Below are 17,133 nucleotides of genomic sequence, written 5' to 3' on the forward strand. Positions count from 1 at the left end.
TAGCGGGTATGAACTTGGATGTCTAGTGTTCGGTGATGTTAGGAGGGCAGATGAGGCACATAAAATGTCAACGGGTGACGCCCTGCAATGTTGCTCATTACTGCCAAGGCGAGAGCTAGATGTGAAATCCCTGATCAGTAAAGATATAGCTGGGAACAAACAGGAATTCTGCAGCCTTAATTAGAGGATGGCAACCACTATAATTCGGCTTTACAAGAAGGTTGTACCGCTGACAGCATGCTTAACATGAAGGCTCGCCAGCATGGCTTGGACCGGCTTGGACTCACGCCAGAGGTGCGAAGCGTCACAAGGTTGCGTCACAATTTTAGTACGAATGTGAGCACATGAATGACGCCACATGAAGGTCGGGCAGTTGTAGGTTTGTATAGAGGAATGACAGGTGTTCGATTGTCTGAAGCGGTGGTGCTCAGTTTGTTGTGTGTATCGTAATAACGCTTGATGACATCACCGTTTTCACTTGCTATCGCTGCGATTTTCTATACCATCTGCGAGTACACACAGAACCCACAGACCTTTATTGCAAAATCTCTGTTACGCTCACTGACATCTACCAAGAATTTTGTGATCTTTGAATCTAGTGTCGTTTCCTAGCAATAGCGATGACACATTAGGTAAATTAAAAAGAAATCAAGTTATTATCCGCCACTGGGATTCGGAGCCGCGGTGAGGCGAACAGATCGAATTAGCAGGCCGCTGCTTGAGAGCACTAGGCTGTCGCCGCAGCCAAACACGCCTCGTGTTAAACTGCGGAACACAGTTATGCCGTGCATTGCACATCGTCGTCATCAACTTCTATCTGCAGTGAGAACAGGTCAGACTAGAGTAACACGAGTATAATATTGTCGCCAGACGTGTCGACGGCCCAGAAAAGCAAAACCATGACATCTACTCAGTTTTACTTTGTTAAACCTTACCAATTTTATTGTCATATGCCCTCAAATTATTTACTTTTCTGCTGTCTTGCAGGCTAGAAAATGGCAGACTTTGCACAATTCTCGCTAGAATGAGGGAATCGCACCCTTTACAGAAAAATGAAAATTGGTTTTTTGGGGAAATTATATGGCCCAGTATCTGTGTAACATATCGGCGGACACCTTAACCATGCCGTAAGGGAAGGGATAAAGGAAGGACTGAGAGATGAAAGCAAGAAAGAGGTGCCGTAGTGGAGCCTTTATATCATTGCAGGTGTTTTTTTCAATAATATGATTCTTGTGCAAATGGTAATGCTCGGCTTGACGTCCATCATATTTTGCACGTTCTTCATGGTGAATGAAAAGAATGGTACCGAAATATTAAGGAACCGCGCTGAGTGCGAAAAGGAAACTGCTTAGAACCTAGAACATTGCGGAAACGCCACTGCAGATTTGGAGACTCCAGACGAGATGTCATTGACGAGTGTTGCCCTGTACAGCAGTCCTTCTTGCCTCAAGCACTTTTGAGCACGTTTAACGACATGAAAGCGTCAGCCTTTCGTAATTTCCAAAAAATTTTGGCAAGCTTTTCGCCAGATTGATTCTGTGCAAAATAAAGCAAAATTTAGAAGAAAATGAAGCTAGCTTGCATGTATACGTTTCCCCTGATAATCACAAAGACATCGCATTTACTGAAAACATATCGCTTGTAATGATTTTACCCTGCGGTTGCAGTTTGGACAGAGAGGTGTTCGCGGCTAAGGCCCGTTTCGTTTTGTGCACTAGAGCAAAGAATAAGCTTGGGCTTCTCTCAAATCGCTGCGCGCTTCTCTAAAATAATAATAATAATAATATTAATAATAATAATAATAATAATAATAATAATTGGTTTTTGGGGAAAGGAAATGACGCACTATCTGTCTCATATATCGTTGGACACCTGAACCGTGCCGTAAAAAAAGGAATAAAGGAGGGAGTGAAAGAAGACAGAAAGAGGTGCCGTAGTGGAGGGCTCCGGAATAATTTCGACCACCTGGGGCTTCTCTAAGATTGAAACCGTATTGGAGATGATAACGACCTAACTTTCCGTCTTGGAACCGACTCAACCACTACCTCCCCTTGCTCCACCTTCCCTGTCATAACTCCCTCCTCGAACCGAATCTCCTCTCCCACAACACTTTTCATATGGCAGTGGAATTGCAGAGGACTGCAACAAAAAAAGGACAATATGTTTCTTCACGTGCAATAAACTTGTGGATCAATAGTGGCTCCTGTCGTCGCCGTACAGGAGCCACTCAAAGTATGCAAATTAACGGGTTACCAAGCCATCCACTCTAACCCAACCGCAGCCTGGACGACCGCGTATGTTCCTCGCAACATAGCCTACATCGCCCATGATCTTTCAGTCTTCTACCCTGACTGCCTCCTCCTCAAGCTTCTCCCGCGCTGCACAGGCTTACCAACCTATTTCGCCTTAAACAACTACTCCCATCCCAAGGACGACTTGACGAATGTCTTCCTAGCAATATACAAATGCCTCGAGATGGCAGGCAACACACCGATTGTCCTAACAGGAGACTTTAATGGGTCGCACGAGGACTGGGGCTGCAGGACCTCTACTCGCAAGGGCAAACGACTCTTTGAACACAACCGCCGACGCAGGTTCACCCTCGTCACCGATACCACGCAAGCAATGCGTATAGGAAACAGCGTAAACAGGAACACCAGCCCTAACCTTTCTCTAACGAAGAACGTTACACAGGCAGATTGGACATATGCGGGCTTAAACCTAAGGAGCGATCAATACATACTAAAGATCACCCTTGCCAGCGACAATCTACGTCCGCCATTGTGAATGAACCCAGTTACCGACTGGGACCAATTTTAAAAAAATCCTACATCATAATTTAACACAAGACATATCTAGCTACAAGGTGTGGAGATCGCAAATTAAACAGGACATGGCCCTAAGGGAAAAGCTTGGCCCTGCACAGCATAAAAGTGATCCAGTCGATAGCAGATTTCTCCACCTGTGGGAGGCGTATCAAAGTCTGGAAAACCGCTGGCTCAAGCAGAAGCATAAACGCGCGCTCAAGTGTAAAATGGCGCACACTTTAACACTCATCACCAAGCATGCTGCCAACCTGACCTCAAAGCAATGGAATCAGCTCTGTAACCGCCTACGCTATATGCTGGACCGCAGCTCCTCGCGCGCAGAGAGCAGCAAGCGAATTACTAAACTCTTACTCAATGTCGAATGGCAGGGCGTGGATCTCGAAGACCCTCATTGCCACCTACTTCCCAAATTTTAAGCAAAAGTTCCTAGCATCATATACCTGAACTCATCATATACTGTTTCGGATGCCCCCATAACCGAGGCAGATGTAGGCTCTAGGTGCAGCAGCTACGCACCACCTCTGCCCTGGTCCGGACAGCATTGCCGATAAGGTACTCCGCAATTTGGATGCAGGATCAATAGCATCATGAATTAAAAGACTAGCGCATATAACAAAGACACAGACAAAGAAGTAGACAGGACGAGCGCTAAACATCAACTGAGTTGTTTACTGAACACAAAGGAACATATAAGCAATTCGGTGGTGCATGCGCACACTGGGTTAACAATACATAGACAATCTAATCAAGGTGTGGCAAACTGTTCTTTAGGTACATTATTTCTTTTTTGGTCAAGGTAAGTGAACTAGTGAGAAAAAATGTACCTAAAGAACAGTTTGCCACACCTTGATTAGATTGTCTATTTATTGTTAACCCAGTGTGCGCATGCACCACCGAATTGCTTATATGTTCCTTTATGTTCAGTAAACAACTCAGTTGATGTTTAGCGCTCGTCCTGTCTACTTCTTTGTCTGTGTCTTTGTTATATGCGCTAGTCTTTTAATTCATGATGAAACATCAACTAGCCCAGCTTTCCGCCTTGATCAATAGCATGCTTTTCGAAATTTGTGAACGAGCATTGGGAGAGCGGCTCCCTACCCCATCAATGGAAGTCGGCCAAAGTCATGTTCATACCTAAACCAAATAGACCTCTTGATCTGAAAAACATGCGGCCCACCTCTTTGACATCGTGTTTGGGGAAGCTAATGAAGCATGTGGTCCTGTATCTCCCCAACCGTTACATGTAAAAAGAATCCCTGTTTCTCCAGCCAAGTTCGACTTTCGAGCAGGGCTCTTGACTCAGGACATCATGCTCCAGCCCAAAGGAGGACGTACTCAACCCAGATTTCCCTAATCTTATCAGAGCGATCCTGGCTGTGGACCTTACAGTGGACCTTACAATTACTATCACACTTCCATCCTTCAGTCTCTGAGCACACTAAACGTGGGCTCCCGTACGCATCGGTATATAGCTGATTTCTTTCGTGAAAGGACCGCCTGCCTGCAACTAGGCATGACCCAAACTCAAAATTTCACGTTGGAAGTCGAGGAACCATCCAGGGGGCAATCCTGTCCACCTTCCTATTTAAGGGAAGTAAAAGAGGCCTTTGTTTTGCAGTGGACGCAGCATAGTTAGTCTGATGATACTTTGATCAATGCACACCCCCACACACAAGAAGCTCAGCCATCAACAGCAAATTCCAGCATTGTAGATCGTGCTATTACAAATGACCAGCAATTCCTCGTCGCCGCAGCAAGCGCAGAGGCATCTGTGCATCAGATAGGTTAGGGCTACTAAACACATGCCGCAAACTATCATCACTGTCAATGCAATAACTGTTCATATACCTTGAAAAAAGCCCTGAGCAGTTCACTACATTATAGTCCTTGCATGTAGCCGGTCACCGTTCATGTTGTCTCTACTTTTTCTAAGGCGTGTACAAATAGCGAAGGCCTCGATGTCCTTTAATAGTATTTGGTTTCCCGCCTTTTTGTTCTCTTCTGCCGCAAAATTTATGTTACACAATTTACATCCAACACCGAGAAAACAAGCGATGGCCTAGCCAGCAAAGCGTTTACATATTGCAACTTCTGCGTGCAGGTTGCGAATGCACGAGGAACACATTTTTGTTTCTTTTTTCGTCAAAAGGCACAGGAACACAGTTATTTGTAAACCTGATACAGTAAATTGCCCGGCATTAAAAGCATGTCAAAATAATGGCATCTGTGGTGAAATGCCCACACTTATCATCATTGATATTGCGTCCGCCACCGTGCAGGCACGAATATTAAGACGACCCCCTTGAATTGAAATCGCTTCGAAATGATCGACAGTGCAAATAACACACGTAACAACATTGATACGCACATTGCATGTGGCCATCCCGTCTGACGGTTGGCTGTCCTCCGTTTGTCTGTCCTCTGTGCACTCTGCCGCGGAAGCAGCAAGCTTGGCTCTTTTTTTTTTATAGTGAGGCCTGTTTACCTCTCAGAAACAATGCATATGAACTGCAATACCTGACAGGGCATAAAATTGGCTAAACGTGCAAAAGAAATACAAGTACTAACGTTGGTTAAGCAATTCAGCTCTCCCAGGCTACTCACCCTCTTACCAGAAAATGAATACGACAGCGCCTTTCAGCTTTTTTATGGCGCCTACGTCTGTAAGAAGCCGGATGTTGATGGCAGGGTCCGCGAGGGATTTCACGGGATAAACGTCCCACTTTGCCGCTTCCACACATTTGATTAAAATATGACTCATATTCAACGTGGACCGAGCGACCAGGGAACACGACGACAAAGAGGCCTTTCCCAATACCTGCTGAACCGACTGAACCGCACATGGCTTTGTGGCTTTGCTTGGATGGTTGTGATTACAGGTGAAGTATTTGTCGGCATTACTCCCGCGCACATGTTTTAGTTCATGCCTTTTGCCGCTAGAGATGGGAAGCTACGGGTGGTGTGGCGCTACAGTCAACCTGTTGAGCAAGATGGCGTTTGCCATTAGTTTAGTTCAAGCATGGTTAATTACTTGATTTCAAAATTATAGGGCAGGACAAATGCACCGGGAGGCAGTGACAGTGGAGGAAATATTTTTTTCCCAGAACATGCACTTCAAACCGCGTTCGAAAATAGCATCGGGAAAGCCAGTAGCACCGTCATACATAGCAGACGAACAGGTCAACCTAGCGCCCTTTGTTACTGGTTGAAACGACCGACGATTTTTTGAAAGCTTGGAAAGCACGAGTGACCATAGCAAGGGAGATATATATATATATATATATATATATATATATATATATATATATATATATATATATATATATATATATATATGTATATATATAGTTTCCGGTCCCATATAATCTCCAAATTAACCTGGCACTGTGCCTGCTCCCACCATGCCTCCGAAGAGGCAGTACAGTAAATACTTATGGGAGTAGTCGGCTGAGGTTCCGCATAGTTCAATTTTCAGGTTCAAGCAGCGGGAGTTACTTGGCGCGCCGTCAGGTTCTCGACCTGATAGTGACTCGGATGAATAAGGTGAGGAAAGCAGCTCCTATGCAAGTAATGGAGAATAGAACACAGCCCACGCTACAGGTTCCAGACCTGGTGCCTGTGCTGAGGAGACTGCGCACAGCCGCTCACGTTCTTGTGAATCTTTGGAAGGTGCTTTTCCCGACGATGTCTCATCGCACGAAGTCGACTCATCGGACGAAGCCGACGACGTCCTATCCGCTGAAAGCGCACCTGAACCACCTTAACCCGAGAGTCAAGAGGCCTCATCGGATGAGCGGACCGATAAATTGGTAAAAGCCCTTGCCATTCCTTTCTCAATGCGCAGTGCACTGCTGAAGGAACACGCGATCGCGTGGCCTCCGAGTTTCGCGAATCGCTGCCTCGAGAGCTGGCGAGAAAAGACTTCAGGAGAAGCATGCGCCATTAGCACGCTTGGTTGCTTTTTCCGAGCACGCGCCTGGTGCTGCTTTCTCCGTCAATCGGCTGTAGAGCTTCGAGAAGCGTGGAGGCCACGCAGTCGCGTGTGTTCTTTAGCCGCCGCGGTGGCTCAGTAGTTATGACACTCGGCTCCTGACCCGAAATATGCGGGTTTAATCCCGGCCACGGCGGTCGAATTTCGATGGAGGCGAATTTCTAGAGGCCCATGTTGTGTGCGATGTAAGTGCACGTTATAGAATCCCAGGTGATCGAAATTTCCGGAGACCTTCACTATGGCGTCCCTCATAGCCGGAGTCAATATGGGGCGTCAAACTTCCCATAGACTAAAGACCAGATCTTTTAACACTTTATGGGAGTATGAAAACGGATAATGGGTTAAATGTTGCCTGACAGGAGCTTATAGCGCAACAATATACTTACGTTATTTTTCAGTTTAAGTGCTGTTTATTTTTAAGAGCTTGCTTGTAATATTGACAGGAGAATGTAGCATTTTTCAATTTAAATGCTGTTCCTCGTTTAAGAGATGAAGACCCCGCTGAGCTCTTAGACAGCTGAACACGTGTTGCACTTGCTTCAAGCGTCGGCAAACGGACAACTGTACACATATGTACTGCCGGGGAAAAAATGTCTGCAGCACCAGCGAGTGAAAACAGAAATGGAAAAATCTATTATTATCCGGCTGCATGAGGCCACACTTCTAGATGTTATAATCCGGCTTACGTGCTCTTATATGCAGTATTTAACTGATGTGGCAGTCATAAGACGCTCCTGTGTGAATAGATTGCTTGTTGCAGATAAAGTTTCGTCTGGGTAACACCATAGTTTGGCATTCTGAAAACTACCAAACAACAAAACAAATCACTTTGCAAGTTTCTAGCTGTCACTAATAGGCACCCTTCACTATCTGTACATTTGCATGTGCACAGTTCGTCATACCGATTAAGACGGAGAAACAAAATTCGAAAGCTTCTGAGTCACTTCCATCAGTAAGCTGCCTTTCAATATTTTCTGACGCAATTTGGAGTCCTAATGAAGGTGTTTTTTATGTCGGAGTGACTGCGGTATGGTCGCACAGCACAGTTGAAATCTTTTCGCATAATCATTGCCACAAATGTGTGCCACATTTTTTTCTACAAACAAGTGGTTGAAACGCTTGAAGGTAATGTCATTTATTTTTAGTCATTCTGAGTGCAATTTTATCTCTTGTCCTTTTGGTACCACATAGACATTTTGGTAGACATTTGGTAACACAGTAATGTGCAGTTACAAGAGCGTTTTCAACGCACAGCGATTTTCATGAAGCCATGAAGATTTGCTCAGAACACCCTCGCGTTGTACTTGAAATGTTGTGTATTGTTCTTTTCCTTTTAGGATGACTTGCTGTTTCCAGGATCAAAACTAACACAATCAGAAAGCTTGCTTATTGTGATGGCTCATAGTTTGCGACATGTCTGCTCCAAGGAGGCGACATAGAGCTTAGTACGACTTGCCCTCAGGGGTGACATATCCAGCATCGAAATATGCCTTCTTTAGGCGTTTCATTCCCTGTGAAAAGCAGCACAAAAACACTTTTACTGTGCTGCTTGTACCTAATACATAGGTGTAGTGATGATAGAAGAAGATATTTCATGTTACAAATGTAATTTGGAGCACATACATGAGCGCTTCATGAAATGTTCCTTTTTCCTTGTCATTGACCTCAAGAGCCACCTGTGAGAGGTGCTAGAGTCTACAGTGCCTAAAAGATGGGACTTCGGTTCAATACGAAGTGGAAAATATTACACAAAGCATGCATTACGATTAACTGCCTTTGTCTGCCGGTGACGTCAAACTCACCTTAAACACTGATGGTGTGCCTCTCTTTGAGAGTTCCAATCTGAGTATGTGACCACTGCCAGTAATTATGAGCGAACTCCCTTACAAGCACCGTACAGAGAAGCTTCTTTTGGCAGGCTTCCGAGTAGGGTCTGGGAAGCCAGTCATGGATACATTTTTATTCCATTTGCGAAGGCAATGAACGAATTGTCTGCTGAGGGAGTCACATGGCAGGACAGAGATGGAAATACACACTTGTCTAAGGCATTTCCTGTACCCTGTTATGTCAATGAAGTTGAGTTTTTGTTTGCTACAGCTAGATGGGATTATCCTTGCTTGTTCTGCCGGAATGTGCTCCACCGTAGCGTCTCTAATATGTCAATAATGACCTAAAACCTGTAGGATGTGCCCCGCTATGCGCACACACTTATAATCGTACGTAATCCACTCCCGCAGTCACCATCTATGCACACATTCACTCACAGTAGAACATAGTCCACTCCATAAGTCACCACCTATGTGCATATTCAATCACAGTCGAACATTCTCGTTCCTGCTGTCACCATTTAGAGACGAGATCAGTGTCCTGCAGGATTGTTAAAAGAAGGCGTTCAGCCTCCCTTCTGCATGTTTGGGTTCCACTCGAGTAGACAACGTCCTGAACTGTACTGTGGAGGGCTCTTGTCTTCTCGAATGAAGCGAACATCACATACCTTTCCGCGCTGTACTCTGGGCAGTACATAATATTATGTTTTATAAACCCGCATTCACCACATAAAGAACATAGCGGAGACGATGCCATGCCCGTCTGATGCATCCAGTTAGGAGTACAAGAAGTGCCCGTGTGAATTCCATGTAGTAGAGCGGCCTCTGATCTTCTCAATCCCTTGGTCACACTTGGCTTTTGGGGCGCAGTCCACAGGGCACTAAAATGGTCGAGCACCGTTTCTCTGAAGATTATTTCCATCTTGAGGCACTTTTTTTATGAATTTCTTGGCAGAACTTTATGAGCGAGACTCTGCTGTGCATATTCTGCGCCAACCGTAGAGAGCTTATAGACTAGGCATCAGTAGGGAAACCACGCTCTAACCTCTGAAGGGCAGATTTTGAATCAGTTAGGACGACAACAGGTTGAGCTGGACAAAACGCTAACCTCCCTAAAGCCGCCTCAATAGTAGCACTTTTGGCCGTTGTGGAGGATGCGACAGCAGTAAACCGTACAGACCAGTTACTGTCCAAAACAGGAATGTAGAAAGCCGCTGCGCTAGCTTGTTCGACCTTGTCCACAGAACCATCCGTGAAAATGTGGCCCAATTTAATGGGACAAATGGTTTTGCTTGGTGTGAGCACCCTGGCCAAGTTGTACTGAAAGGTAATGGGTTTTGTCGTGTGTACCCATAAGCCACACCATTGCTCAAGCCGAGGACTTAGAGTTCTTTTGCTGAGCATACCTTTAAGGCAAGTGTCAGTCAGCAATTTCGGCAAACTTTTCGCCAGAATGATTCTGTGCAAAATAAAGCAAAATTTAGAAGAAAATGAATCTAGCTTGCGTGTATACGTTTCCCCTGATAATCACAAAGACATCGCATTTACTGAAAACAAATCGCTTGTAACTATTTTGCCCTGTGTTTGCAGTTTGCACTGCGAGGTGTTCGAGGCTAATGTCCGTATCGTTTTGTGCACTAAAGCAAAGAATAAGCTTGGCTTTTTCTCAAATCGCTACGCGCTTCTCTAAGATAAGAATAATAATAATAATAATTGGTTTTTGTGGAAAGGAAATTGCGCAGTATCTGTCTCATATATCGTTGGACACGTGAACCGCGCCGTAAGGTAAGGGATAAAGGAGAGAGTGAAAGAAGATAGAAAGGAAGAGGTGCCGTGCCGTAGTGGAGGGCTCCGGAATAATTTTAACCACCTGGGGAACTTTAACGTACACTGACATCGCACAGCACACGGGCGCCTTAGCGTTTTGCCTCCATAAAAATGCAGCCGCTGCGGTCGGGTTCAAACCCGGGAACTCCGGATCAGTAGCCAAACGCTCTAACCACTGAGCTACCGCGCAGCAGGCAAGCTGCGGCATTAAAGGCGAAAGAGTTTTGACAATGCATGCATTTTTTTTACATTTATAGGAGCATTCACAGTCCACCATATCCACGCGGTGTGTCTATGCTTCGTTCGAAGCACCTTGTCCATGTGGCTGAAATCACATCGTTGTCGGAAGCTCAGCTTGCGTAAGCACCTTGAAGATGCAAACAGGCTGCTGCTAAGCCTGACTCCTATATGGGAGATATCGAGAGTCACAAGGTGACTATCAGAGGTCAAAGAATGGAAGGCTTTAGATTGGATGAATTGGATGTTATTCTATTCGCCTGTTGTGCTCAAGAACTATGTTCTAGAAAAGTACTATAAACACTGGTCAAGGTTTGTTGTTATGATGCACCATCTGCTTGGTTCATCAGTACATATAAAAGAACATCTGGGAATTGTATCTGGAAAAACGCCCGCCCCACCTCACTACTGCATTGATAACATCTCGTTGGAATCAGTCTCATAATATAAATACCTAGGCGCTCACATTACTTCAAATCTGAACTTGTCTCTTCATACCAAGAAGCTAATTAAAAATGCTAATCGCATGCTAGAATACTTACGTCGCAACTTTTTAATGTTTCTTCGAATTTGAAACTATTTCATTATAAAACACTAATACGATGTAAACTCGAGTATAAAACATCTGTATGGGACCCTGCTCATGGGAACTTAATGATCTTGAGATGGTGCAAAACAACTCTGTATGTTTTGCCTTGCGAACTACAATCGCACAGTGAGTATAACCGCTAAGCAGTCTAATCTCTGCCTTCAGACTCTCCCTTCCAAAGTGTTTCGTATCGCCCTGTTCCACAAGCTGCATAATCATCCCGCTCTACATGATCACTTCATCCCCTAGCCAATTTATTCATCCCGCCGCGTTGATCATAACCACAAAATCGGGATTGAGTCATGCAACACGAACTGCTTCTCGCAGTTATTCCTGCCGGCAACCTCATGTGACTGAAACCGCCTTCCCGCAGAAGTTGCTGACATCGTAAATTATGTGCAGTTCCGTGTTGCACTAGCTAACGTTGTATATTCAGATGCTATTTAACATTCCTGTAACCAACTGCATTTTCTTCCTGTTTTTTTGTATATTTGCCACTCCCCCTCTGTAATGCCACTGGCCCTGACGGGGAATGTAAACAAATAAATAAATGCAAGGAGGAGGAAGGGATGATTCAGACTAAAGTAGTTAAGCTGCTGCTTTATTCCCATGGTAAGACTACAGTGCTTGACTTTGCCCACCAAACTGCGCCATCGCTTTCCTATACCAAAATTCGAGCGAAAATAGAAAGATACGACTGTATACTGAACTCCTCAAAGTGTGAATCAATAAATTGCACCCCAACGCCGCCAACAGGCTTAAATTTGACAGTGCAATTGCGTAGGAGTAATTTCTGGCTGCATCCAGTTCTTTTCAACCTCACTAAGCTGAAGACTTCGTTGCGCGAAGCAAGGCTTAGAACTTGGCGATGCAACATCCTTACTAGGTATAATTTCTACATCCTTTACTCAAAACTCGAATGATCTGACAGACTTGGGGCTGATAATTAAAATGCTGACTGCGGTACCGCGGTTCCCGTTGAAACGGCGGCCATCCGCACGGCCCGACAAGGGGCTCCTTGCGCGCAAGCGCACTATGCAGGGTGTTTCACCTAACATTTTACACAATTAAAAAATCTTTTTTGAATTAGAAGAGTGCTTCTTTCGGCATAGCATTGTCAGGTGTATAGTAAGTCATGGCGACGGAGAAGGTGTCCGCCTCGCCGCCTTTCGTGTTCGCATCGTGAGCTACGTATCTCCAGGCTGCAGAAACTACGTGTTTTCAAGGAAATTTAAGCCTAAGAAGAACTGGTTCTCTAAAAAGGGAACTCATAACGGGCTGCACAGAAAAAAGCGTAAGCCTGGAGTACGGTTCGGGCCATCAACCTTGCACTCCGACAGTGAATCTTGCCCTCCCTCGCCCCGACCTCATCATGTCTTTCGTCCCTCACCCCCGTGCTCACAAATTTTCATGCCCCCATCCTCCCCCACCCTCACGTCGCCGAATGAAATCCTCATGAGAGCTCACCCTCGTGAGGATGCCCACCTTTGGTCGTCCCCATCTATGCGACTTTTCCCTTCCGAGAAGGGCAAGACGACTTCCGCGATGAATGGAAACAGGTTTGTGGGCGCCCCTCCTACTTCCTGACGTCGCTATGCAATACCCCCTCACTCAGATAACTAAGAAGACCAGGCTCAAGACAGGAGCGGCTGGCCCCTCCTCCGCATGCACTGGGCGAGATGTAGATATAAGCAGCGGCAACTGCCTCCGCGAGATACGCTAGGAAATTCCTTGCGCCACTGTCGTATTCATATAAATTCGGCTAAGATTACACAAAAGGGAGGGTACTCGCCGCACCAGTGAGCTGGCCTTCAGTTGAATCGCTTGCGTCTACCTGTAAATCACCAGGCGAGAGAAGAGAGCGTGTGTCATTAATGCGCTATAAGAATGTTTTAGGCGTCCGTATAATTCTTGTCAATTAGGGGGCCTGTTTCCGGAGGCGAGCCTCTGTCCTACCTACAGATGTGTGCGAGCCGCACCGCTGGACAAGCGTTTGTGCGTCCGTGGTGGATAGGTGAAGCTTGGACCCAATGTGTTTGCTGGGCGGGCTAATCATGTCATGTCCACAATTTTTACTTACGTCCATGAATAGCTGATACGGTAGAAGACGATAGAGGATGCAACCCTGACAATGAGGTTAAACAATATACCCCATATGGGATCCATAAAGGATAATAAGAAAGAATGGATCAGAGAGAAAAAAAGCTGTATAATAGAAAAATCAGTTTTTTCAAATGTGTATACGAGTAACGTAAACAGTAGTAACGTAGTAGTTCTAAACAATGCCCTTAAGGGAGTCTCTGACTGCTCTCGAGAATGGTGCAATATATCGTTTAAAGACTGATACAGCCTGATTTTAAAGCTTGATGATAGGATTTATTCTAGTCAAACGGCAGCACACCATAGAAGCAAAAAGGCAATATGGCGAAAATATTGAAACACCAGCAGCAGAGCTTATCTATGATCTAAAAGGTTGCCCAAAATCGTTACTGCATTGTACAGCAAAAATTCATATCTAAGTAGAAGTACAGTTGCCATATTTGCCACCTTTAAATTTGCTTCAGGCGCGCAACACGGGCCGTTGGGCGTAAAACACATTCAGCTGTCCAGCGACATATGAGACAGATACTGCGCCATTTCCTTTCCCCAAAAACCAATTATTATTATTATTACTGTCCGAGATGTGCGAATTTACAGGAGTCGTGAGTCAAGGTGATGGTGGTGGTGGTGTAAACATTATTACAGTCAAGGTGAGACTCTTTGAGGAATGAGTTAAAATGGGCGAATGAGCCCGAAGATTAAGCGCTGATGAGTCGTGAGACGAAATTAATGAGCTCATATGAGTCGTGAGTCGAAGCGGGTGAGCCCAGATGAGTCACGAGTCGAAATGAGTGAGCCTAGGTGTATCGGTAGGCCAGGTGTGTCGTCAGTCGAAATGAATCAGCCCAGATGACTCGTGAGTCGCAATGAGTAAGTGAGACCAAATGAGTCGTGAGTCCAAATGAGTGCGTGAGTCCAGATTAGTCACCAGTCTTAGTGAGTCACTGAGTGGTTGACCCCTGATGACTAGTGAGTTTGAATGACCCCAGTGATTTGTAATCGTAAGTGAGAGTTCGAGTGAGCTCAGGTCTCCGTGAGTGTGAGTTTCAGTGAGCTTATTGGTTGACCAAATTTTTGTGAGGGAGCCGAGTGAGCACGATTTGGCCGAGGTATGGTATAGACAAGAGAAGGTTTAACTGTTCCGATCATGAAGTTGTCGCCAGACACTTGGCTACTCAACAAAGAGAAAATAAGCGTAAGAAGACGAAGAGAGCAGCGGAGACGCCAGAACAGAGAGAGGAACGACTTGCCAAACGGAAATGAAAGACTTCCGTGCATAATAGACGACCCATAGCCGCCTAGATCGAACCTAATGTCTCTAATTGCTAAGCATACAGTGACCACAACAAGCTCAGCCGGGGAAGCGTACCATTCGCTAAGTATATATCGACATATATCGACATAGCCGACCTAAGCCGCTGCCAATATTTTTTTTGTGTGGAAAGAAAAAGGTACAGTAACTGTCTCACATCTCGGTGGACAACCTAACAGCGCCATAAGAGATGGGAACAAGGTTGAAGTTAAACAAGAGAGAAAGAGGTGCCGTAGTGGAAGGCTCCGGGACTGATAGTGCACAGAAATATTGTTTTTAAGGGAAAGGAAATGGCGCAGTATCTGTCTCACATATCGGCGGACACCTGAAGGGAGAGATAAGGGGAGAGATAAAGGAGGGAGTGAAAGAAGAAAGGAAGAAAGAAGTACTGAAGCGCCGATATAAGTTAACCTAGTGCCTAATCATGACCCCTGACTAGCAAATTGAGGTTTGGCAGTGGAACTGCAGGGGCTTCCGCCACAAGCGGGGGAACCTGCAGTTGCGCATACAAAATCTGGACAGTAAGCCGGACATTATAGCTTTGCAAGAGGCTAGTGGCTCGGTGAAATTACCGGAATATAAGGCATTTACACCACCAGAAATTGATCGGGGAACGTATCGAGCGTCTTCACGGCCGTGCTGGTCCATCGCAACACCACAGCAATTCAGCATACCATAGATAGCAGCAGAGAGGACTACGTCCTCCTAGAAGTTCTGCCCAACAGAAAGGACGATACGAGTCTCTTTGTCCTTAATGTATATTGTTCTCCGAAAGATAATGGGGTGGGCTTTCCAGACCTCCTGATAAAGACGCAACGGCTAGCGGCTAGGGCTCAACTCATCGTGGTTGGGGATTTCAGTGCGCCTCATCCGGAGTGGGGCTACATCCGAGCCACCCCAAAGAGAAATAGGCTTTGGCAGGTAGCTCAGGACCTGCAATAGAAGATCGTGAACAACCCGCTAGATCATACGAGGATAGGCAAGAGCGTGAGCATAGACACCTCTCCGTACCTCACATTTGTGAAGAGTAAAAGGGATGCAAAGTGGGTAAACACGGGACAGCCACTGAGCAGGGATCATTATATCCTTTCCACAGTATTTAGTTCTGCTAAGCACAAAGAGAAGGTGAAAGTAACTAGAGTGAAGGATTGGGACAGATTTCGGAAAGTCAGGAAAGACACAGTGAGCGGGCAAATCGAGGACTTAGGAGCCTGGGTTGAGGCGCTCAAGCAGGACGTGAAGGGTACCACAGAAGAGGTTCCGACGGTGGAGGAGGGCTTTATGGCGGACTACAGACTGTTACACATGTGGGAAGCACATGCGAGGCCCCTTCGGAGGTGGAGGAAACAAAAGCATAATGGGGTCCTCCATAGGAAGGCGGCCAAGCTAGAACGAGAAATCGAAACCTACTCGTTATACTTGCAGTTCAAACAATGGCGCCAGATTTGTGACTGGATGAATGAGCTATTCAGATGCAAAAAACATGGCAGTTGTTGAGGCAACGTTTAGATTTGGCGGCAACCAAATCGGCGCAGAAGGGACAAATGGCTAGGTTAGTACATGAGTATCAGGACACGACTGGGCAGTTGGTTCACGAACTTCGAAGTCGTTACATAAACGGCGAGGCGGGCGGTTGCTCGCCGGATTACTCACGAGAGGAAAAACCTAGTATTAGATGCGGACTTTATGGTGGCAGAGGTGGAGTTTGCAATGGGGTAGCTTCGAACTACGTCGGCAGCGGGTCCGTACGGGGTTACTAATGAAATGCTGAGGAACCTGAATTTCAGGTCTGCTTCTAGGTCTGTGTTTTCGCTTTTCGCTGTCTTTTCGCGTGTGGCGTGGGTAGGACAGTGCCCTCCGTGAGACCGAATGCTGACGACGCCCCTGCGGAGAAATTCCCGGCAAGGTGGGCGCATTCTCAAGTGAGAAAACCCAACCGGAATCCTCAGGGGCAAGCTAGGCTTAGCTCGGCGCTGCCGAGCGAGGCCGCGCTACGCGTCTGCATGGATTCTGCGTTGTCGACGACAGCTACGCGGATGCCAGCTGTGTTGCCACCTGACGCAGCCTCCACGTCCACGCAATCGTCAGCGCCTCCGGGCCTCCAGCCTGCGCCGTCTTCCGATGCTACGACTTTGGCCTGTGACATGGACTGCTCCACCGCCTCCGTGCCCGTGGCACTCCCTCAAGAAACTGTGCTCGTCGCGCCAGTTCAGTATTCCCACCAAGGGCCGTCACCAGCGTCTGAGCCTCCTCCACAGATGCCTCCCGTGAGTCAAGGCTCTCCTCCGCCTTCTGCGAACTCGTTCCGCGTTACCATCAAGCCTACATTGCGCTTTGATATGACTGCCATCCCTGCCCGGAATGTTCAAGCCACAATTGACCACGCGCTTGGCTCTTCGCACTACTGCGGGTTTGTCGTCCAT

The sequence above is a fragment of the Amblyomma americanum genome, chromosome 10 (genome assembly GCF_052857255.1).
Source record: "Amblyomma americanum isolate KBUSLIRL-KWMA chromosome 10, ASM5285725v1, whole genome shotgun sequence".
Lineage (NCBI taxonomy): Eukaryota > Metazoa > Arthropoda > Arachnida > Ixodida > Ixodidae > Amblyomma > Amblyomma americanum.